This window comes from Pristiophorus japonicus, unplaced genomic scaffold (genome assembly GCF_044704955.1).
Source record: "Pristiophorus japonicus isolate sPriJap1 unplaced genomic scaffold, sPriJap1.hap1 HAP1_SCAFFOLD_385, whole genome shotgun sequence".
Taxonomy (NCBI): domain Eukaryota; kingdom Metazoa; phylum Chordata; class Chondrichthyes; family Pristiophoridae; genus Pristiophorus; species Pristiophorus japonicus.
Window position 1 is genome coordinate 97,852 of NW_027253707.1, and position 24,818 is coordinate 122,669.

Below are 24,818 nucleotides of genomic sequence, written 5' to 3' on the forward strand. Positions count from 1 at the left end.
ATCCCCAGATACCTCACCCCCAGATACCTCATCCCCAGGTACCTCGCCCCCAGATATCTCACCCGCAGATACATCATCCCCAGATACCTCACCCCCAGATACCTCACCCCCAGCTACCTCACCCCCACATACCTCACCCCCAGATACCTCATCCCCAGATACCTCATCCCCAGATACCTCACCCCCAGATACCTCATCCCCAGGTACCTCACCCCCAGATAGCTCATCCCCAGATACCTCACCCCCAGATACCTCACCCTCAGATACCTCATCCCCAGATACCTCATTCCCAGGTTCCTCATCCCCAGATACCTCACCCCCAGACACCTCATCCCCAGACACCTCATCCCCAGATACCTCACCCCCAGATACCTTATCCCCAGATACCTCATCCCCAGATACCTCACCCCCAGATACCTCACCCCCAGATACCTCATCCCCAGATACCTCACCCCCAGATACCTCATCCCCAGATACCTCATCCCCAGGTTCCTCATCCCCAGATACCTCACCCCCAGATACCTCACCCCCAGGTTCCTCATCCCCAGATACCTCACCCACAGATACCTCAACCCCAGGTTCCTCATCCCCAGATACCTCACCCCCAGATACCTCATCCCCAGATACCTCACCCCCAGTTACCTCATCCCCAGATACCTCACCCACAGGTTCCTCATCCCCAGGTTCCTCATCCCCAGATACCTCACGCCCAGATACCTCACACCCAGGTTCTTCACCCCCAGATACCTCACCCCAGATACCTTACCCCCAGATACCTCACCCCCAGATACCTCATCCTCAGATACCTCACCCCCAGATACCTCACCCCCAGGTTCCTCACCCCCAGATACCTCACCACCAGATACCTCACCCCCAGATACCTCACCCCCAGGTTCCTCATCCCCAGATACCTCACCCCCAGGTTCCTCATCCCCAGATACATCACCCCCAGATACCTCACACCAAGAGACCTCATCCCCAGATACCTCATCCCCAGATACCTCACCCCCAGATACCTCATCCCCAGATACCTCACCCCCAGATACCTCACCCCCAGGTTCCTCATCCCCAGATACCACACCCGCAGATACCTCACCCCCAGATACCTCACCCCCAGTTTCCTCATCCCCAGATACCTCACCCCCAGATACCTCACCCCCAGATACCTCATCCCCAGATTCCTCATCCCCAGATACCTCACCCCCAGATACCTCACACCAGGTACCTCACCCCCAGGTACCTCATCCCCAGATACCTCATCCCCAGATACCTCACCCCCAGATACCTCATCCCCAGATACCTCACCCCCAGATACCTCATCCCCAGATACCTCATCCCCAGGTACCTCATCCCCAGATACCTCATCCCCAGATACCTCATCCCCAGGTTCCTCATCCCCAGATACCTCATCACCAGATACCTCATCCCCAGATACCTCATCCCCAGGTTCCTCATCCCCACATACCTCATCCCCAGGTTCCTCATCCTCAGATACCTCATCCCCAGAAACCTCATCGTCAGGTACCTCACCCCCAGATACCTCATCCCCAGATATCTCATCCCCAGATACCTCATCCCCAGGTACCTCACCCCCAGTTACCTCATCCCCAGATACCTCATCCCCAGATACCTCATCCCCAGATACCTCACCCCCAGATACCTCATCCCCAGGTACCTCGCCCCCAGATATCTCACCCGCAGATACATCATCCCCAGATACCTCACCCCCAGATACCTCACCCCCAGCTACCTCACCCCCACATACCTCACCCCCAGATACCTCATCCCCAGATACCTCATCCCCAGATACCTCACCCCCAGATACCTCATCCCCAGGTACCTCACCCCCAGATAGCTCATCCCCAGATACCTCACCCCCAGATACCTCACCCTCAGATACCTCATCCCCAGATACCTCATTCCCAGGTTCCTCATCCCCAGATACCTCACCCCCAGACACCTCATCCCCAGACACCTCATCCCCAGATACCTCACGCCCAGATACCTTATCCCCAGATACCTCATCCCCAGATACCTCACCCCCAGATACCTCACCCCCAGATACCTCATCCCCAGATACCTCACCCCCAGATACCTCATCCCCAGATACCTCATCCCCAGGTACCTCATCCCCAGATACCTCATCCCCAGATACCTCATCCCCAGGTTCCTCATCCCCAGATACCTCATCACCAGATACCTCATCCCCAGATACCTCATCCCCAGGTTCCTCATCCCCACATACCTCATCCCCAGGTTCCTCATCCCCAGATACCTCATCCCCAGATACCTCATCCCCAGATACCTCACTCCTAGATACCTCATCCTCAGATACCTCATCCGCAGGTACCTCACACCCCGATACCTCACCCCCAGATACCTCACCCCCAGATACCTCATCCCCAGATACCTCATCCCCAGGTACCTCACACCCAGATACCTCACCCCCAGATACCTCATCCCCAGATACCTCACCCCCAGGTTCCTCATCCCCAGATACCTCATCCCCAGATACCTCACCCCCAGATACCTCATCCCCAGATACCTCATCCCCAGATACCTCACCCCCAGGTTCCTCATCTCCAGATACCTCATCCCCAGATACCTCACCCCCAGGTTCCTCATCCCCAGATACCTCATCCCCAGATACCTCATCCCCAGGTTCCTCATCCCCAGATACCTCATCCCCGGATATCTCACCCCCAGATACCTCACCCCAGATACCTCACCCCCAGATACCTCATCCCCAGATGCATCACCCCCAGATACCTCATCCCCAGATACCTCTTCCCCAGATACCTCACCCCCAGGTTCCTCATCCCCAGATACCTCATCCCCAGATACCTCATCCCCAGATACGTCACCCCCAGATACCTCATCCCCAGATACCTCACCCCCAGGTTCCTCATCCCCAGATACCTCAACCTAGGTTCCTCATCCCCAGATACTTCACCCCCGGATACCTCATCCCCAGATACCTCACCCCCAGATACCTCATCCCCAGGTTCCTCATCCCCAGATACCTCATCCTCAGATACCTCACCCCCAGGTACTTCATCCCCAGGTTCCTCATCCCCAGATATCTCATCCCCAGATACCTCACCCCCAGATACGTCACCCCCAGATACCTCACCCCCAGATATCTCATCCCCAGGTTCCTCATCCCCAGATACCTCATCCCCAGATACCTCACCCCCAGGTACCTCACCCCCAGATACCTCATCCCCAGATACCTCACCCCCAGATACCTCACCCCCAGGTTCCTCATCCCCAGATACCTCACCCCCAGATACCTCACCCCCAGGTTCCTCATCCCCAGATACCTCACCCCCAGATACCTCATCCCCAGATACCTCACCCCCAGATACCTCATCCCCAGATACCTCACCCCCAGATACCTCATCCCAGGTTCCTCATCCCCAGATAACTCACCCCCAGATACCACATCCCCAGATACCTCACCCCCAGATACCTCATCCCCAGATACCTCACCCCCAGGTTCCTCATCCCCAGGTTCCGCATCCCCAGGTTCCTCATCCCCAGATACCTCACCCCCAGATACCTCACAACCAGGTTCCTCACACCCAGGTACCTCACCCACAGATAACTCATCCCCAGATACCTCACCCCCAGATACCTCACCCCCAGGTTCCTCATCCCCAGATACCTCAACCCCAGGTTTACTCATCCCCAGATACCTCACCCCCAGATACCTCACCCCCAGATACCTCACCCCCAGGTTCCTCATCCCCAGATAACTCATCCCCAGATACCTCATCCCCAGATACCTCACTCCCAGATACCTCATCCCCAGATACCTCATCCCCAGATACCTCAACCCCAGGTTTACTCATCCCCAGATACCTCACCCCCAGATACCTCATCCCCAGATACCTCATCCCCAGGTTCCTCATCCCCAGATAACTCATCCCCAGATACCTCATCCCCAGATACCTCACTCCCAGATACCTCATCCCCAGATACCTCATCCACAGGTACCTCACACCCAGATACCTCACCCCCAGATACCTCACCCCCAGATACCTCATCCCCAGATACCTCATCCCCAGGTACCTCACACCCAGATACCTCACCCCCAGATACCTCACCCCCAGATACCTCATCCCCAGATACCTCACCACCAGATACCTCATCCCCAGATACCTCATCCCCAGATACCTCACTCCCAGATACCTCATCCCCAGATACCTCATCCGCAGGTACCTCACACCCAGATACCTCACCCCCAGATACCTCACTCCCAGATACTTCATCCCCAGATACCTCATCCGCAGGTACCTCACACCCAGATACCTCACCCCCAGATACCTCATCCCCAGGTACCTCATCCCCAGGTACCTCATCCCCAGGTTCCTCATCCCCAGGTACCTCACCCCCAGATACCTCATCCCCAGATACCTCATCCCCAGATACCTCACCCCCAGATACCTCATCCCCAGATACCTCATCCCCAGATACCTCACCCCCATATACCTCATCCCCAGATACCTCACCCCCACGTTCCTCATCCCCAGATACCAGATCCCCAGATACCTCACCCCCAGATACCTCATCCCCAGATAGCTCACCCCCAGGTTCCTCATCCCCAGATACCTCATCCCCAGATACCTCACCCCCAGGTTCCTCATCCCCAGATACCTCATCCCCAGATACCTCATCCCCAGGTTCCTCATCCCCAGATACCTCACCCCCAGATAACTCACCCCCAGATTCCTCACCCCCAGATACCTCACCCCCAGATACCTCACCCCCAGATACCTCACCCCCAGGTTCCTCATCCCCAGATACCTCACCCCCAGGTTCCTCATCCCAAGATACCTCACCCCCAGATACCTCATCCCCAGATACATCACCCCCAGATACCTCACCCCAAGAGACCTCATCCCCAGATACCTCACCCCCAGATACCTCATCCCCAGATACCTCACCCCCAGATACCTCACCCCCAGGTTCCTCATCCCCAGATACCACACCCGCAGATACCTCACCCCCAGGTTCCTCATCCCCAGATACCTCACCCCCAGATACCTCACCCCCAGATACCTCATCCCCAGATACCTCATCCCCAGATACCTCATCACCAGATACGTCATCGTCAGGTACCTCACCCCGAGATACCTCATCCCCAGATAGCTCATCCCCAGATACCTCATCCCCAGGTACCTCACCACCAGTTACCTCATCCCCAGATACCTCACCCCCAGGTTCCTCATCGCCAGATACCTCACCCCCAGGTTCCTCATCCACAGATACCTCATCCCCAGGTTCCTCATCCCCAGATACCTCACCCCCAGATACCTCACCCCCAGATACCTCACCCCCAGGTTCCTCATCCCCAGATACCTCACCCCCAGATACCTCACCCCCAGGTTCCTCATCCCCAGATACCTCACCCCCAGATACCTCATCCCCAGATACCTCACCCCAGATACCTCACCCCCAGTACCTCATCCCCAGATACCTCACCCCAAGGTTCCTCATCCCCAGGTTCCTCATCCCCAGGTTCTTCATCCCCAGATACCTCACCCCCAGATACCTCACACCCAGATTCCTCACCCCCAGATACCTTACCCCCAGGTTCCTCATCCCCAGATACCTCATCCCCAGATACCTCACCCCCAGGTTCCTCATCCCCAGATACCTCATCCCCAGATACCTCATCCCCAGGTTCCTCATCCCCAGATACCTCATCCCCAGATACCTCACCCCCAGATACCTCAGCCCCAGATACCTCACCCCCAGATACCTCATCCCCAGATACCTCACCCCCAGATACCTCATCCCCAGATACCTCATCTCCAGATACCTCACCCACAGGTTCCTCATCCCCAGATACCTCATCCCCAGATACCTCATCCCCAGATACCTCACCCCCAGGTTCCTCATCCCCAGATACCTCACCCCCAGATACCTCACCCCCAGATACCTGATCCCCAGATACCTCACCCCCAGATACCTCATCCCCAGGTTCCTCATCCCCAGGTTCCTCATCCCCAGATACCTCATCCTCAGATACCTCACCCCCAGATACCTCACCCCCAGTTACCTCATCCCCAGGTTCCTCATCCCCAAATACCTCATCCCCAGATTCCTCACCCCCAGATACCTCACCCCCAGATACCTCATCCCCAGGTTCCTCATCCCCAGATACCTCATCCCCAGATACCTCACCCCCAGATACCTCACCCACAGATACCTCACCCCCAGGTACCTCACCCCCAGATACCTCACCCCCAGATAACTCACCCCCAGGTTCCTCATCCCCAGATACCTCACCCCCAGATACCTCATCCCCAGATACCTCATCCCCAGATACCTCCTCCCCAGATACCTCACCCCCAGATACCTCAGCCCCAGGTTCCTCATCCCCAGATACCTCATCCCCAGATACCTCACCCCCAGATACCTCACCCACAGATACCTCACCCCCAGATACCTCACCCCCAGATACCTTAGTCCCAGATACCTCACCCCCAGATACCTCATCCCCAGATACCTCATCCCCAGATACCTCATCCCCAGATACCTCACCCCCAGATACCTCACCCCCAGGTTCCTCATCCCCAGATACCTCACCCCCAAATACCTCATCCCCAGGTTCCTCATCCCCAGATACCTCACCCCCAGGTACCTCACCCCCAGATACCTCATCCCCAGATACCTCATCCCCAGATACCTCACCCCCAGGTTCCTCATCGCCAGATACCTCACCCCCAGGTTCCTCATCCCCAGATACCTCATCCCCAGGTTCCTCATCCCCACGTTCCTCATCCCCAGATACCTCACGCCCAGATACCTCACACCCAGGTTCTTCACCCCCCGATACCTCACCCCAGATACCTCACCCCCAGATACCTCACCCCCAATACCTCATCCCCAGATACCTCACCCCCAGGTTCCTCATCCCCAGGTTCCTCATCCCCAGGTTCTTCATGCCCAGATACCTCACCCCCAGATACCTCACACCCAGATTCCTCACCCCCAGATACCTTACCCCCAGATACCTCACCCCCAGATACCTCACCCCCAGATACCTCACCCCCAGGTTCCTCACCCCCAGGTTCCTCACCCCCAGATACCTCACCCCCAGATACCTCACACCCAGATACCTCACCCCCAGGTTCCTCATCCCCAGATACCGCACCCCCCAGATAGCTCACCCCCAGATACCTCATCCCCAGATACCTCATCCCCGATACCTCACCCCCAGATACCTCACTCCCAGATACCTCATCCCCAGATACCTCATCCCCAGGTACCTCACCCCCAGATACCTCAACCCCAGATACCTCACCCCCAGATACCTCACCCCCAGATACCTCATCCGCAGATACCTCATCCCCAGGTACCTCATCCCCAGATACCTATTCCCCAGATACCTCATCGCCAGGTTCCTCATCCCAAGATACCTCATCCCCAGATACCTCATCCCCAGATACCTCATCCCTAGGTTCCTCATCCCCAGATACCTCATCCCCAGGTTCCTCATCCCCAGATAACTCATCCCCAGATACCTCATCCCCAGATACCTCACTCTCAGATACCTCATCCCCAGATACCTCATCCCCAGATACCTCATCCCCAGGTACCTCACACCCAGATACCGCACCCCCAGATACCTCACCCCCAGATACCTCATCCCCAGATACCTCACCACCAGATACCTCATCCACAGATACCTCATCCCCAGATACCTCACTCCCAGATACCTCATCCCCAGATACCTCATCCGCAGGTACCTCACACCCAGATACCTCACCCCCAGATACCTCACTCCCAGATACCTCATCCCCAGATACCTCATCCGCAGGTACCTCACACCCAGATACCTCACCCCCAGATACCTCATCCCCAGGTACCTCATCCCCAGGTACCGCATCCCCAGGTTCCTCATCCCCAGGTACCTCACCCCCAGATACCTCATCCCCAGATACCTCATCCCCAGATACCTCACCCCCAGATACCTCATCCCCAGATACCTCATCCCCAGATACCTCACCCCCATATACCTCATCCCCAGATACCTCACCCCCACGTTCCTCATCCCCAGATACCAGATCCCCAGATACCTCACCCCCAGATACCTCATCCCCAGATACCTCATCCCCAGATAGCTCACCCCCAGGTTCCTCATCCCCAGATACCTCATCCCCAGATACCTCACCCGCAGGTTCCTCATCCCCAGATACCTCATCCCCAGATACCTCATCCCCAGTTTCCTCATCCCCAGATACCTCATCCCCAGATACCTCACCCCCAGATACCTCAGCCCCAGATACCTCACCCCCAGATACCTCATCCCCAGATACCTCACCCCCAGATACCTCATCCCCAGATACCTCATCTCCAGATACCTCACCCACAGGTTCCTCATCCCCAGATACCTCATCCCCAGATACCTCATCCCCAGATACCTCACCCCCAGGTTCCTCATCCCCAGATACCTCACCCCCAGATACCTCACCACCAGATACCTGATCCCCAGATACCTCACCCCCAGATACCTCATTCCCAGGTTCCTCATCCCCAGGTTCCTCATCCCCAGATACCTCATCCTCAGATACCTCACCCCCAGATACCTCACCCCCAGTTACCTCATCCCCAGGTTCCTCATCCCCAAATACCTCATCCCCAGATTCCTCACCCCCAGATAGCTCACCCCCAGATACCTCATCCCCAGGTTCCTCATCCCCAGATACCTCATCCCCAGATACCTCACCCCCAGATACCTCACCCCCAGGTACCTCACCCCCAGATACCTCACCCCCAGATAACTCACCCCCAGGTTCCTCATCCCCAGATACCTCACCCCCAGATACCTCATCCCCAGATACCTCATCCCCAAATACCTCATCCCCAGGTTCCTCATCCCCAGGTTCCTCATCCTCAGATACCTCACCCCCAGATACCTCACCCCCAGATCCCTTAGTCCCAGATACCTCACCCCCAGATACCTCATCCCCAGATACCTCATCCCCAGATACCTCACCCCCAGATACCTCACCCCCAGGTTCCTCATCCCCAGATACCTCACCCCCAGATACCTCATCCCCAGGTTCCTCATCCCCAGATACCTCATCCCCAGATACCTCACCCCCAGGTACCTCACCCCCAGATACCTCATCCCCAGATACCTCATCCCCAGATACCTCACCCCCAGGTTCCTCATCGCCAGATACCTCACCCCCAGGTTCCTCATCCACAGATACCTCATCCCCAGGTTCCTCATCCCCAGATACCTCACCCCCAGATACCTCACCCCCAGATACCTCACCCCCAGGTTCCTCATCCCCAGATACCTCACCACCAGATACCTCACCCCCAGGTTCCTCATCCCCAGATACCTCACCCCCAGATACCTCATCCCCAGATACCTCACCCCAGATACCTCACCCCCAATACCTCATCCCCAGATACCTCACCCCCAGGTTCCTCATCCCCAGGTTCCTCATCCCCAGGTTCTTCATCCCCAGATACCTCACCCCCAGATACCTCACACCCAGATTCCTCACCCCCAGATACCTTACCCCCAGGTTCCTCATCCCCAGATACATCATCCCCAGATACCTCACCCCCAGGTTCCTCATCCCCAGATACCTCATCCCCAGATACCTCATCCCCAGGTTCCTCATCCCCAGATACCTCATCCCCAGATACCTCACCCCCAGATACCTCAGCCCCAGATACCTCACCCCCAGATACCTCATCCCCAGATACCTCACCCCCAGATACCTCATCCCCAGATACCTCATCTCCAGATACCTCACCCACAGGTTCCTCATCCCCAGATACCTCATCCCCAGATACCTCATCCCCAGATACCTCACCCCCAGGTTCCTCATCCCCAGATACCTCACCCCCAGATACCTCACCCCCAGATACCTGATCCCCAGATACCTCACCCCCCAGATACCTCATCCCCAGGTTCCTCATCCCCAGGTTCCTCATCCCCAGATACCTCATCCTCAGATACCTCACCCCCAGATACCTCACCCCCAGTTACCTCATCCCCAGGTTCCTCATCCCCAAATACCTCATCCCCAGATTCCTCACCCCCAGATACCTCACCCCCAGATACCTCATCCCCAGGTTCCTCATCGCCAGATACCTCATCCCCAGATACCTCACCCCCAGATACCTCACCCACAGATACCTCACCCCCAGATACCTCATCCCCAGGTACCTCACCCCCAGATACCTCATCCCCAGATACCTCACCCCCAGATACCTCACCCCCAGATACCTTAGTCCCAGATACCTCACCCCCAGATACCTCACCCCCAGATACCTCATCCCCAGATACCTCACCCCCAGATACCTCATCCGCAGATACCTCATCCCCAGGTACCTCATCCCCAGATACCTATTCCCCAGATACCTCATCCCCAGGTTCCTCATCCCAAGATACCTCATCCCCAGATACCTCATCCCCAGATACCTCATCCCTAGGTTCCTCATCCCTAGATACCTCATCCCCAGGTTCCTCATCCCCAGATACCTCATCCCCAGATACCTCATCCCCAGATACCTCACTCCCAGATACCTCATCCCCAGATACCTCATCCGCAGGTACCTCACACCCAGATACCTCACCCCCAGATATCTCACCCCCAGATACCTCATCCCCAGATACCTCATCCCCAGGTACCTCACACCCAGATACCTCACCCCCAGATACCTCACCCCCAGATACCTCATCCCCAGATACCTCACCACCAGATACCTCATCCCCAGATACCTCATCCCCAGGTACCTCATCCCCAGGTACCTCATCCCCAGATACCTCATCCCCAGATACCTCACCCCCGGATACCTCATCCCCAGATACCTCATCCCCAGATACCTCACCCCCAAATACCTCATCCCCAGATACCTCACCCCCACGTTCCTCATCCCCAGATACCAGATCCCCAGATACCTCACCCCCAGATACCTCACCCCCAGATACCTCATCCCCAGATACCACATCCCCAGATACCTCACCCCCAGATACCTCATCCCCAGGTGCCTCACACCCAGATACCTCACCCGCAGATACCTCATCCCCAGATACCTCACCCCCAGATACCTCACCCCAGATACCTCACCCCCAGATACCTCATCCCCAGATACCTCACCCCTCAATACCTCACCCCCAGGTACCTCACCCCCAGATACCTCATCCCCAGATACCTCACCCCCAGATACCTCACCCCCAGATACCTCATCCCTAGATACCTCACCCCCAGATACCTCACCCCCAGGTACCTCATCCCCAGATACCTCATCCCCAGATACATCACCCCCAGATACCTCACCCCCAGGTTCCTCATCCCCAGATACCTCACCCCCAGATACCTCACCCCCAGATACCTCACCCCCAGATACCTCATCCCCAGGTACCTCACCCCCAGATACCTCATCCCCAGATACCTCATCCCCAGATACCTCACCCCAAGATACCTCATCCCCAGGTACCTCACCCCCAGATACCTCATCCCCAGATACCTCATCCCCAGATACCTCACCCCCAGGTACCTCATCCCCAGATACCTCATCCCCAGGTACCTCACCCCCAGATACCTCATCCCCAGATACCTCATCCCCAGATACCTCACGCCCAGATCCCTCACCCCTAGATCCCTCATCCCCCAGATACCTCACCCCCCCAGATCCTTCACCCCCAGATCCCTCAACCCCCAAATATCTCAACCCCCCGATCCCTCACCCCCAGATACCTCACCCCCACATACATCACTCCCCAGTTCCCTCACCCCCCAGATCCCTCATCCTCAGATACCTCACCCCACAGATACCCCACCACCCCAAATATCTCACCCCTAGATCCCTCACCCCCCGATCCATCACCCCCCAGATACCCCACCACGCCAGATATCTCACCCCCCAGGTCCCTCACCCCCCAGATCCCTCATCCCCAGATACCTCACCCCCCAGATACCCCACCGCCCAAGATATCTCACCCTAGATCCCTCACCCCTCAGATCCCTCATCCCCAGATACCTCACCCCCCAGATACCCCACAACCCCAGATTTCTCACCCCTAGATCCCTCACCCCCCAGATCCATCACCCCCCAGATACCCCACCACCCCAGATATCTCACCCCTAGATCCGTCACCCACCAGATACCTCACCCCCCAGATACCTCACCCCCCTCCAGATACCTCACCCCCAGATCCCTCACCCCCTCAGATCCCTTTACCCCCCCAGATACCTCACCCCCGATCCCTCAACCCCCAGATACCTTACCCCCACCGATATCTCATCCCATATCCCTCATCCCCCCACATACCTCATCCCCAGATACCTCAACCCCCAGATCACTCACCCCTAGATCCCTCACCCTTAGATCCCTCACCCCAGATACCCCACCCCAGATCCCTCACCCCAGATACCTCAACCCCCAGATCCCTCACCCCCCCCCCCCCCCAGATATCTAATTTGAAGATTGCTCTGCTCGTTCCCCAAATCCTTACAATTTAAAACATTTTATTTATTCATTCGTGGGATGTGGGAGCCGCTGGCAAGGCCAGCATTTATTGCCCATCCCTAATTGCGTCTGAAGGTCTCCCCACGTAATTGTAATCCACATTAATTAACCAGTTCCATTACACTAAGTAGGGCACATCATTAAATACAATACTCAGGGAGCCTTGGTGCCAGCCTTGGTTCAATGGACAGCACTCTCCTCCCTGAGATTGTGGGCTCTAACCTCACTCCTGACCAGAGACCTGACCACATTACCCCAACAGACACTCCAGTGCAGGGTCAGCCATGGCTCAGTGGGTAGCGCACTCACCTCTGAGTCAGAAGGTTGTGGGGTCAAGTCTTACTCCAGGGAACTCCTCTTGAGCACAAAAAAATCTAGGCCGACACTCCAGTGCCGTGCTGAGGGAGCACTGCACTGTCAGAAGAGCCGTCTTTGGGATGAGATGTTAAACCAAGGCCCCATCTGCTCTTTCATGTGGATGTAAAAGATGGCACTGTTTCAAAGAGCAGGGGAGTTCACCCCAGTGTCCTGGCTAATATTTAACATAACAAAAAAACAGATCATCTGGTCACTATCATATTTCTGTTTGTGGGAGCTTGCTGTGCACAAATTGGCTGCCGTGTTTCCTACATTATAGCAATGACTACACTCCAAAAGTACTTCATTGGCTGTAATGCACTTTGAGACATCCGGTGGTCGTGAAAGGCGCTATATTTTTACTTGCCCCATGGAACCCAGCAGCATCTCCAGTTGGAAGATGGGAGGGGTGTGTGTGGTGAGCGCTGATTCACTGCATGGGTTCCTGGCTGGGGTGCAGCTCACATTGTGCAAGAGGCAGATACCAAGTAAGACAGGACATGTTCAGTGTGCTCTCCCGGACCAGTTTCAATTGAACAGAGCATGACGGAGAGGAATTTTCCAGTTGGTTTTCCCTAATTGGACTTGGGTTTCGAATTGTGACACATCAGCCTTGGAATGTTAATTTGGCATCTATTTGAGTTAATCATCATAGGCAGTCCCTCGGAATCGAGAAAGACTTGCTTCCACTCTAAAAATGAGTTCTTTGGTGGCTGAACAGTCCAATATGAGAACCACAGTCCCTGTCACGGGTGGGGCAGATAATCGTTGAAGTTAAGGGTGGGTGGGACTGGTTTGCCGCACGCTCTTTCTGCTGCCTGCGCTTGTTTTCTGCATGCTCTCGGCGACGAGAATCGAGGTGCTCAGCGCCCTCCCGGATGCACTTCCTCCACTTAGGGCGATCTTTGGCCAGGGACTCCCAGGTGTCAGTGGGGATGTCGCACTTTGAGGGTGTCCCTGTAACGTTTCCACTGCCCACCTTTGGCTCGTTTGCCGTGAAGGAGTTCCGAGTAGAGCGCTTGCTTTGGGAGTCTCGTGTCTGGCATGCGAACTATGTGGGCTGCCCAGCGGAGCTGATCGAGTGTGGTCAGTGCTTCAATGCTGGGGATGTTGGCCTGGTCGTGGACACTAATGTTGGTGCGTCTGTCCTCCCAGGGGATTTACAGGATCTTGCGGAGACTTGAGGTGTTTACTGTACATGGTACATTCTGTACATTCGAGTATATTCAAGCTAAGCCGTTGTGACGACAGGTCATCGACCTGAGAGACTAACCCAGCTTCTGTCTCCACAGATGCTGCCGTCCAGCTCAGTGTTTCTCTGTGTCTTCTGTTCTTATCTCAGTATTTTTCTTCTGTTTTCGTTACCTTTAGAAGTGGGGAGTGTGGCAGTTTAGGGAGCGAGATCAACAGTATCCTCCTGTAGGTGGGATTTTGTCTCTGTAATATCGTTCGCCTCTATCCCTACCTCAACCCATCTGTTGCTGAAACCCTCATTGATACTTTTCTTACCTCCAGACTCCTGGCCGGCCTCCCATCTTCCCCCCTCCGTAAACTTGAGATCATCCAAAACTCGGCAGCTTGTGTCCTAACTCGCACCGTGTCCCGCTCACCCATCACCCACTGTGCTCGCTGACCCCGTGTCCTAACTCGCACCGAGTCCCGCTCACCCATCACACTCTGTGCTCGCTGCCCCGTTCCTAACTCGCACCATGTCCCGCTCACCCATCACCCCCTGTGCTCTCTGACCCGTGTCCTAACTCGCACCATGTCCCGCTCACCCATCACCCCCTGTGCTCACTGACCCGTGTCCTAACTCGCACCATGTCCCGTTCACCCATCACACTCTGTGCTCGCTGCCCCGTTCCTAACTCGCACCATGTCCCGCTCACCCATCACCCCCTGTGCTCACTGACCCGTGTCCTAACTCGTACCATGTCCCGCTCACCCATCACCCCCTGTGCTCACTGACCCCGTGTCCTAACTCGCACCATGTCCTGCTCACCCATCACCCCCTGTGCTCGCCGACCCGTGTCCTAACTCGCACCGAGTCCCGCTCACCCATCACCCCCTGTGCTCACTGACCCGTGTCCTAACTCGCACCATGTCCCGCTCACCCATCACCCCCTGTGCTCACTGACCCTGTGTCCTAACTCGCACCATGTCCTGCTCACCCATCACCCCCTGTGCTCGCCGACCCGTGTCCTAACTCGCACTGAGTCCCGCTCACCCATCACCCCCTGTGCTCACTGACCCCGTGTCCGAACTCGCACCGAGTCCCGCTCACCCATCACCCCCTGTGCTCGCCGACCCGTGTCCTAACTCGCACCGAGTCCCGCTCACCCATCACCCCCTGTGCTCGCCGACCCGTGTCCTAACTCACACCAAGTCCCGTTCACCCATCACCCCCTGTGCTCACTGACCCTGTGTCCTAACTCGCACCGAGTCCCGCTCACCCATCACCCCCTGTGCTCGCCGACCCGTGTCCTAACTCACACCAAGTCCCGTTCACCCATCACCCCCTGTGCTCACTGACCTATATTGGCTGCCGGTTAAGCAACGCTTCGATTTCAAAATTCTCATCCTTGTTTTCAAATCCTTCCATGTCCCTCGCCCCTCCCTATCTCTGTAATCTCCTCCAGCCTCACAAATCCCCGAGATGTCTGCGCTCCTCCAATTCTGGCCTCTTGCTCATTCCCCGATTTTAATCGCTCAACCATCGGTGGCCGTGCCTTCAGATGCCTGGGCCCTAAGCTCTGGAACTCCCTCCCTAAACCTCTCCGCCTCTCTACTTCACTTTCCTCTTTTAAGACGCTACTTAAAACATATCTCTTTGACCAAGCTTTTGGTTGCCTGTCCTAATCTCTCCTTATGCAGCTCGGTGTCGAATCTTGTCTGATAACGCTCCTGTGAAGCGCCTTGGGATGTTTTACATAGAAACATAGAAAATAGGTGCCGGAGTAGGCCATTCGGCCCTTCGAGCCTGCACCACCATTCAATAAGATCATGGCTGATCATTCACCTCAGTACTTCTTTCCTGCTTTCTCTCCATACCCCTTGATCCCTTTAGCCGTAAGGGCCACATCTAATTCCCTCTTGAATAGATCCAATGAACTGGCCTCAACAACTTTCTGCGGTAGGGAATTCCACAGGTTCACCACTCTCTGGGTGAAGAAGCTTCTCCTCATCTCGGTCCTAAATGGCTTACCCCTTATCCTTAGATTGTGTCCCTTGGTTCTGGACTTCCACAACATCGGGTACATTCTTCCCGCATCTAACCTGTCCCGTCCCGTCAGAATTTTATATGTTTCTATGAGATTCCCTCTCATTCTTCTAAACTCCAGTGAATAAAGGCCCAGTCGACCCAGTCTCTCCTCATATGTCAGTCCAGCCATCCCAAGAATCAGTCTGGTGAACCTTCGCTGCACTCCCTCCCTAGCAAGAACGTCCTTCCTCAGATTAGGAGACCAAAACTGTACACAATATTCCAGGTGAGGGCAGGGAGGTGTTGCTACAGTTGTACAGGGCCTTGGTGAGGCCACACCTGGAGTATTGTGTACAGTTTTGGTCTCCTAACTTGAGGAAGGATGTCACAGCAGTGCATCTGGAAAATGGTGACATGATAGGTCCAAGTCAGCATGGATTTGTGAAAGGGAAATCATGCTTGACAAATCTTCTGGAATTTTTTGAGGATGTTTCCAGTAAAGTGGACAAAGGAGAACCAGTTGATGTGGTATATTTGGACTTTCAGAAGGCTTTCGACAAGGTCCCACACAAGAGATTAATGTGCAAAGTTAAAGCACATGGGATTGGGGGTAGTGTGCTGACGTGGATTGAGAACTGGTTGTCAGACAGGAAGCAAAGAGTAGGAGTAAACGGGTACTTTTCAGAATGGCAGGCAGTGACTAGTGGGGTACCGCAAGGTTCTGTGCTGGGGCCCCAGCTGTTTACATTGTACATTAATGATTTAGACGAGGGGATTAAATGCAGTATCTCCAAATTTACGGATGACACTAAGTTGGGTGGCAGTGTGAGCTGCGAGGAGGATGCTATTAGGCTGCAGAGTGACTTGGATAGGTTAGGTGAGTGGGCAAATGCATGGCAGATGAAGTATAATGTGGATAAATGTGAGGTTATCCACTTTGGTGGTAAAATCAGAGAGACAGATTATTATCTGAATGGTGACAGATTAGGAAAAGGGAAGGTGCAACGAGACCTGGGTGTCATGGTACATCAGTCATTGAATGTTAGCATGCAGGTACAGCAGGCGGTTAAGAAAGCAAATGGCATGTTGGCCTTCATAGCGAGGGGATTTGAATACAGGGGCAGGGAGGTGTTGCTACAGTTGTACAGGGCCTTGGTGAGGCCACACCTGGAGTATTGTGTACAGTTTTGGTCTCCTAACTTGAGGAAGGACATTCTTGCTATTGAGGGAGTGCAGCGAAGATTCACCAGACTGATTCCTGGGATGGCGGGACTGACCTATCAAGAAAGACTGGATCAACTGGGCTTGTATTCACTGGAGTTCAGAAGAATGAGAGGGGACCTCATAGAAACGTTTAAAATTCTGACGTGTTTAGACAGGTTAGATGCAGGAAGAATGTTCCCAATGTTGGGGAAGTCCAGAACCAGGGGTCACAGTCTGAGGATAAGGGGTAAGCCATTTAGGACCGAGATGAGGACAAACTTCTTCACCCAGAGAGTGGTGAACCTGTGGAATTCTCTACCACAGAAAGTAGTTGAGGCCAATTCACTAAATATATTCAAAAGGGAGTTAGATGAAGTCCTTACTACTCGGGGGATCAAGGGTTATGACAAGAAAGCAGGAATGGGGTACTGAAGTTTCATGTTCAGCCATGAACTCATTGAATGGCGGTGCATGCTAGAAGGGCTGAATGGCCTGCTCCTGCACCTATTTTCTATGTTTCTATGTTTCACCAAGGCCTTGTACAACTGCAGTAAGACCTCCCTGCTCCTATACTCAAATCCCCTCGCTATGAAGGCCAGCATACCATTTGCCTTCTTTACTGCCTGCTGTATCTGCATGCCTACTTTCAATGACTGATGTACCATGACACCCAGGTCTCATTGCACCTCCCCTTTTCCTAATCTGCCGCCATTCAGGTAATATTCTGCCTTGGTGTTTTTGCCCCCAAAGTAGATAACCTCACATTTATCCACATTATACTGCATCTGCCATGAATTGGCCCACTTACCGAACCTGTCCAAGTCACCCTGCAGCCTCTTAGCGTCCTCCTCACAGTTCACACCGCCACCCAGCTTAGTGTCATCTGCAAACTTGGAGATATTGCACTCAATTCCTTCATCTAAATCATTAATGTATATTGTAAAGAGCTGGGGTCCCAGCACTGAGCCCTGCGGCACCCCATTAGTCACTGCCTGCCATTCTGAAAAGGACCCATTTCTCCTGACTCTCTGCTTCCTGTCCACCAACCAGTTCTCTATCCACGTCAGTACATTACCCCCAATACCATGTGCTTTAATTGTGCACACCAATCTCTTGTGTGGGATCTTGTCAAAAGCCTTTTGAAAGTTCAAATACACTACATCCACTGGTTCTCCCTTGTCCACTCTACTAGTTACATCCTCAAAAAATTCCAGAAGATTTGTCAAGCATGATTTCCCTTTCATAAATCCATGCTGACTTGGACCGATCCTGTCACTGCTTTCCAAATGCGCTGCTATTACATCTTTAATAATTGATTCCAACATTTTCCCCACTACTGATGTCAGGCTATACTTCCCCGTTTTCTCTCTCTCTCCTTTCTTAAAAGGTGGGGTTACATTAGCTACCCTCCAGTCCATTAGAATTGATCCAGAGTCGATAGACTGCTGGAAAATGATCACCAATGCAGCCACTATTTCTAGGATGCATTTTACCATGTTAAAGGCGCTATATAAATGAAAGATGCTGTTGTTGCAGTAGATTAGTTGCCGATGATTTCCGCGGGCCAGTCTCCCGCTGGTCTGCTGTAACTTTACCGCAAGTGCAGCGAGACCCCAGATAAACGGCAGAGCAGGGTGCAAATCCGTGACGGTTCACTGCCATTGGGTCGTGCAGAGCCTGGGGCAGCACGAGCTGCCGGTAATGTTCCCTTCAAGATGTGCGTCTGCGCGGCACTCTGCGTGGTATTTTGAACGGGCTCCGCACCCAAAGAAAAAAACTGAAGGGAACATTGGTTGTAGAAGGTGCCTTTTGGGACAGGACAGTGATGTGCACGCAATGGGCAAAGGTCCCTGGAGTGGGACTTGACCCACAACCTTCTGACTAAGGGGCAAGAGTGCTACCCACTGAGCCAAGGCCAACAGCTTCATTAGGACACGGTGATCTTCAATCCGGGAGGGACCTAGTGCGTTGGGTGGCCGAGGATAAGGGGAGTTTACAATTGGCAGCGGAGCAGTGTACTTATTTAAATTACATTTGTCCCGTGAGGAGAGATTGAGTAGACTAGACCTATATTCTCCAGAGTTTAGAAGAATGAGAGGTGATCTCATTGAAACATACACAATTCTTACAGGGCTTGACAGGGTAGATGCAGGGAGGATGTTTCCCCTGGCTGGGGAGTCTAGAACCAGGAGTCACAGTCTCAGAATAAGGGGTCGGCCATTTAGGACTGAGATGAGGAGAAATTTCTTCACTCAGAGGGTGGTGAATCTTTGGAATTCTCGACCCCAGAAGGCTGTGAAGGCTCAGTCTTTGAGTATATTCAAGGCAGAGATCAATAGCTGTTTTGATATTAAGGGAATCAAGGGATAGGGGGATAGTGCAGGCAAGTGGAGTTGAGGTAGAAGATCAGCCATGATCTCACTGAATGGCGGAGCAGGCTCGAGGGGCCGAATGGCCGACTCCTGCTCCTATTTCTGATGTTCTTATGTTTCGAAACTGATCGACTACAATCTTGAGTACAGTGAAGAGACAAAAACAGAAATTAGAGAGGCAACGATGTGGAGCTCGAGTTTGACGTCAGCCTGTTGGAGGAAGGGAAGACTGTGGGGAGCACAGCACTCACTCCATCTGTAGGTCCTGGGATAAGGCCATTGGAGTAATAAAAAAAGACTTGCATTTCAACGGTGCCTTTCACAACCTCAGGATGTCTCAAACTCTTCACAGCCAATGAGGGGTGAGGATAGGTTGAGTGGGTTGGAACTATATCCATTGAAATTCAGAAGAATGAGAGGCGATCTTATCCAAACATATAAGATTATGAGGGGGCTTGACAAGGTGGATGCAGAGAGGATATTTCCACTCATAGGGGAAACTAAAACTAGGGGCCATAGTCTCAGAATAAGGGGCCGCCCATTTAAAACTGAGACGAGGAGGAATTTCTTCTCTCAGAGGGTTGTAAATCTGTGGAATTCTCTGCCCCAGAGAGCTGTGGAGGCTGGGTCATTGAATATATTTAAGGCGGAGATAGACAGATTTTGGAGCGATAAGGGAGTAAAGGGTTATGGGGAGCGGGCAGGGGAGTGGAGCTGAGTCCATGATCAGATCAGCCATGACCTTATTAAATGGCGGAGCAGGCTCGAGGGGCCAAATGGCCAACTCCTGCTCCTATTTCTTATGTTCCTAAGTACTTTCTGAGTGTAGTCGCTGTTGTAATGTAGGAAACGCGGCAGCTAACTTGCGCACAGCAAGCTCCCACAAATAGCAATGTCATAACGACTAGGTAATCTGTTTTAGTGATGTTAGTTGAAGGATAAATATTGGCCAGCACACCGGGGAGAACTTCCCTGCTCTTCTTCGAATAATGCCATGGGATCTTTTACGTCCACCTGAGAGGGCAGACGGGGCCTCGGTTTAACATGAAGGGGTTGACTTATGAGGAAAGGTTGAGTAGGTTGGGCCTCTACTCATTGGAATTCAGAAGAATGAGAGGTGATCTTATCGAAACATATAAGATTATGAGGGGGCTTGACAAGATGGATGCAGAGAGGACTTTTCCACTGATGGGGGAGACTAGAACTAGAGGGCACGATCTTAGAATAAGGGGCCGCCCATTTAAAACTGAGATGAGGAGAAATTTCTTCTCTGAGGGTTGCAAATCCGTGGAATTCGCTGCCTCAGAGAGCTATGGAAGCTGGGACATTGAATAAATTTAAGACAGAAATAGACAGTTTCTTAAACGATAAGGGAATAAGGGGTTATGGGGAGCAGGCGGGGAAGTGGAGCTGAGTCCATGATCAGATCAGCCATGATCTTATTGAACGGCGGAACAGGCTCGAGGGGCCGTATGGCCTACTCCTGCTCCTATTTTTTATGTTCTTATGTTCTTACGTAACATATCATCCGAACAACTGCACCTCAGTCCTGTTGCTCCGACTATGCAGCACTCCCTCAGTACTGCACCTCCGACAGTGCAGCGCTCCCTCAATACTGTCCCTCTGACAGTGCAGTGCTCCTAGGTACTGACGCTCCAACTGTGCAGCACTCACTCAGTACTGCCCCTCCGACAGTGCAGCACTCCCTCAGTACTGACCCTCCGACAGTGCAGCACTCCCTCAGTACTGCCCCTCCGACAGTGCAGCACTCCCTCAGTACTGACCCTCCGACAGTGCAGCACTCCCTCAGTACTGCCCTTCCAACTGTGCAGCACTCCCTCAGTACTGCCCCTCCAATAGTGCAGCACTCCATCAATACTGCCCCTCCAACAGTGCAGCGCTCCCTCAGTGCTGTCCCTCCGACAGTGCAGCACTCCATCAATACTGCCCCTCCAACAGTGCAGCGCTCCCTCAATACTGCCCTTCCAACTGTGCAGCACTCCCTCAGTACTGCCCTTCCAACTGTGCAGCACTCCCTCAGTACTGCCCCTCCAACAGTGCAGCGCTCCCTCAGTGCTGCCCCTCCGATAGTGCAGCACTCCATCAATACTGCCCCTCCAACAGTGCAGCGCTCCCTCAATACTGCCCTTCCAACTGTGCAGCACTCCCTCAGTACTGCCCTTCCAACTGTGCAGCACTCCCTCAGTACTGCCCCTCCAACAGTGCAGCGCTCCCTCAGTGCTGCCCCTCCGATAGTGCAGCACTCCATCAATACTGTCCCTCCAACAGTGCAGCACTCCATCAATACTGCCTCTCCGACAGTGCAGCACTCCCTCAGTGCTGGCACTGGGAGTGTCGGTCTGGATTATGTGTTGAATTTCTCCATCTGTAACGTTGGCAGAAACAGGCCAGGACTCTCATCCCACCAGTTTCGGCTGGAGTCGATCCGGGTCCTGGAAGCGAACTGAGATCAACTCCCACTGATTCCCCGAGAACCTATTCCTGTCTGTAACCGTGCTAGATCCGACAGATACCCTGGTCTCACCCCGCCCCCCTGACTCCCCTCCCCTCCCCGACCGACCCACTCTCCACGCTCGTACCTGATGACTCAGCTGCACAAAGGGAACCTGGTTTTTAACCATCCGCTCAAACAGTGACACATCCAGGTGATACTTCACCCCCATCTTGTATTCTGCCGGCTTCTGTCTCAGCTGCAGGAAGCAAGAACACAAGTTGAGCGGTTGGTGTGTACCCACACAGGCTGTGCTCGGGTGTAGCTTATACAGGGCTTCTCTCCACTTCATCTGTATTCGATCCCAGTATTCCTCCCCCGATTCTATCCCATTATCTCTCCCTCTATTCTATCCAATAATCTCTCCCTCTATTCTATCCAATTATCTCTCCCTCTATTCTATCCCATTATCCCTCCCTCTATTCTATCCCATTATCCCTCCCTCTATTATATCCCAGTATCCCTCCCTCTATTCTATCCCAGTACCTCTCCCTCTATTCTATCCCATTATCCCTCCCTCTATTCTATCCCAGTATCTCTCCCTCTATTCTATCCCAGTATCTCCCTCTATTCTATCCCAGTATCTCCCTCTATTCTGTCCCAGTATCCCTCCCTCTATTCTATCCCAGTATCTGTTCCTCTATTCTATGAAATGGCAGACCAATTGAACAAGTACTTTGGTTCGGTATTCACTGAGGAGGACACAAACAACCTTCCGGATATAAAAGGGGTCAGAGGGTCTAGTCGGAAGGAGGAACTGAGGGAAATCCTTATTAGTCGGGAAATTGTGTTGGGGAAATTGATGGGATTGAAGGCCGATAAATCCCCAGGACCTGATGGTCTGCATCCCAGAGTACTTAAGGAGGTGGCCTTGGAAATAGCGGATGCATTGACAGTCATTTTCCAACATTCCATAGACTCTGGATCAGTTCCTATGGAGTGGAGGGTAGCCAATGTAACCCCACTTTTTAAAAAAGGAGGGAGAGAGAAAACAGGGAATTATAGACCGGTCAGCCTGACATCAGTAGTGGGTAAAATGATGGAATCAATTATTAAGGATGTCATAGCAGCGCATTTGGAAAGAGGTGACATGATAGGTCCAAGTCAGCATGGATTTGTGAAAGGGAAATCATGCTTGACAAATCTTGTGGAATTTTTTGAGGATGTTTCCAGTAGAGTGGACAAGGGAGAACCAGTTGATGTGGTATATTTGGACTTTCAGAAGGCTTTCGACAAGGTCCCACACAAGAGATTAATGTGCAAAGTTAAAGCACATGGGATTGGGGGTAGTGTGCTGACGTGGATTGAGAACTGGTTGGCAGACAGGAAGCAAAGAGTAGGAGTAAATGGGTACTTTTCAGAATGGCAGGCAAGGTTCTGTGCTGGGGCCCCAGCTGTTTACATTGTACATTAATGATTTAGACGAGGGGATTAAATGTAGTATCTCCAAATTTGCGGATGACACTAAGTTGGGTGGCAGTGTGAGCTGCGAGGAGGATGCTATGAGGCTGCAGAGTGACTTGGATAGGTTAGGTGAGTGGGCAAATGCATGGCAGATGAAGTATAATGTGGATAAATGTGAGGTTATCCACTTTGGTGGTAAAAACAGAGAGACAGACTATTATCTGAATGGTGACAGATTAGGAAAAGGGGAGGTGCAACGAGACCTGGGTGTCATGGTATATCAGTCATTGAAAGTTGGCATGCAGGTACAGCAGGCGGTTAAGAAAGCAAATGGCATGTTGGCCTTCATAGCGAGGGGATTTGAGTACAGGGGCAGGGAGGTGTTACTACAGTTGTACAGGGCCTTGGTGAGGCCACACCTGGAGTATTGTGTACAGTTTTGGTCTCCTAACTTGAGGAAGGACATTCTTGCTATTGAGGGAGTGCAGCGAAGGTTCACCAGACTGATTCCCGGGGTGGTGGGACTGACCTATGAAGAAAGACTGGATCAACTGGGCTTGTATTCACTGGAGTTCAGAAGAATGAGAGGGGATCTCATAGAAACGTTTAAAATTCTGACGGGTTTAGACAGGTTAGATGCAGGAAGAATGTTCCCAATGTTGGGGAAGTCCAGAACCAGGGGTCACAGTCTAATTTTAAGGGGTTAGCCATTTAGGACCGAGATGAGGAGAAACTTCTTCACCCAGAGAGTGGTGAACCTGTGGAATTCAGTAACACAGAAAATTGTTGAGGACAATTCACTAAATATATTCAAAAAGGAGTTAGATGTAGTCCTTACTACTAGGGGGATCAAGGGGTATGGCATGAAAGCAGGAATGGGGTACTGAATTTGCATGTTCAGCCATGAACTCATTGAATGGTGGTGCAGGCTCGAAGGGCCGAATGGCGTACTCCTGCACCTATTTTTTATGTTTCTATGTTTCTATCCCAGTATCTCTCCCTCTATTCTTTCCCAGTATCTCCCTTTATACTATCCCAGTATCTTTCCCTCTATTCTATCTCAGTATCTCCCTCTATTCTATCCCACTATCCTTCCCTCTATTCTATCCCAGTATCTCCCTCTATACTATCCCAGTATCCCTCCCTCTATTCTATCCCAGTATCCCTCCCTCTATTCTATTCCAGTATCCCTCCCTCTATCCTATCCCAGTATCCCTCCCTCTATTCTATCCCACAATCCCTCCCTCTACTCTCTCCC

At 53.2% G+C, this 24,818-nt stretch overlaps 1 pseudogene; it reads right to left on the reverse strand.

The window, feature by feature from the left end:
• The window catches only part of LOC139250522 (NFX1-type zinc finger-containing protein 1-like), a 533,603-nt pseudogene that overhangs the window by 38,996 nt on the left and 469,789 nt on the right, over positions 1-24,818 (reverse strand).